We start from the raw sequence: 1,227 nt of genomic DNA on the forward strand, positions 1-1,227 counted from the left end.
GTCCTTCCAAATTTCTGATGGAGGACCTTGTTTCATTCATGAAACTTTGAGTGGTCTTTATTAGATCAGAGACCATTGTTGCTAAGTCAGAAGTATTCTGCTTAGAACTCTCTGTCTGTTGCTGAGAAGATGATGGAAAAGGCTTGCCATTGCTAAACCTGTTTCTTCCACCATTATTGTTATTGAAACCTTGTTGAGGTCTCTCTTGATTCTTCCATGAGAGATTTGGGTGATTTCTCCATGAAGAATTGTAGGTATTTCCATAGGGTTCTCCTAGGTAATTCACCTCTTCCATGGAAGGATTCTCAGGATCATAAGCTTCTTCCTCAGATGAAGCATCCTTAGTACTGTTTGGTGCATTTTGCATTCCAGACAGACTTTGAGAAATCAAATTGACTTGTTGAGTCAATATCTTATTCTGAGCCAATATGGCATTCAGAGTGTCAATCTCAAGAACTCCTCTCTTCTGACTAGTCCCATTGTTAACAGGATTCCTTTCAGAAGTGTACATGAATTGGTTATTTGCAACCATTTCAATCAATTCTTGAGCTTCTGCAGGCGTCTTCTTCAGATGAAGAGATCCTCCAGCAGAGCTATCCAAGGACATCTTAGATAGTTCAGAGAGACCATCATAGAAAATACCTATGATGCTCCATTCAGAAAGCATGTCTGAAGGACATCTTCTGATTAATTGTTTGTATCTTTCCCAAGCTTCATAGAGGGATTCTCCATCCTTCTGTCTGAAGGTTTGGACTTCCACTCTAAGCTTACTCCATCTTTGTGGTGGAAAGAACTTTGCCAAGAAGGCATTGACTAGCTTTTCCCAAGAGTCCAGGCTTTCTTTAGGTTGAGAATCCAACCATATTCTAGCTCTGTCTCTTACAGCAAAAGGGAATAGCATCAGTCTATAGACCTCAGGGTTAACCCCATTAGTCTTGACTGTGTCACAGATTTGCAAGAATTCAGCTAAAAACTGATGAGGATCTTCCATTGGAAGTCCATGGAACTTGCAATTCTGTTGCATTAGAGAAACTAATTGAGGCTTAAGCTCAAAGTTGTTTGCTCCAATGGCAGGGATAGAGATGCTTCTCCCATAGAAGTCGGGAGTAGGTGCAGTAAAGTCACCCAGCACCTTCCTTGCATTGTTGGCATTGTTGTTGTTTTCGGCTGCCATGGGTTCTTCTTCTTTGAAGAATTCGGTCAGGTCCTCTAAAGAGAGTTGTGCTT

At 41.2% G+C, this 1,227-nt stretch overlaps 1 non-coding gene across 1 annotated transcript; it reads left to right on the forward strand.

The window, feature by feature from the left end:
• The first annotated feature begins 661 nt into the window (after positions 1–661).
• LOC130964321 (small nucleolar RNA R71) lies at positions 662–769 on the forward strand. The gene has a single exon (XR_009080421.1). It is a non-coding gene; the product is annotated as a small nucleolar RNA R71 (small nucleolar RNA).
• The last annotated feature ends 458 nt before the right edge of the window (positions 770–1,227 follow it).

Source organism: Arachis stenosperma, chromosome 2 (assembly GCF_014773155.1).
Source record: "Arachis stenosperma cultivar V10309 chromosome 2, arast.V10309.gnm1.PFL2, whole genome shotgun sequence".
NCBI classification, from domain to species: Eukaryota; Viridiplantae; Streptophyta; class Magnoliopsida; order Fabales; family Fabaceae; genus Arachis; species Arachis stenosperma.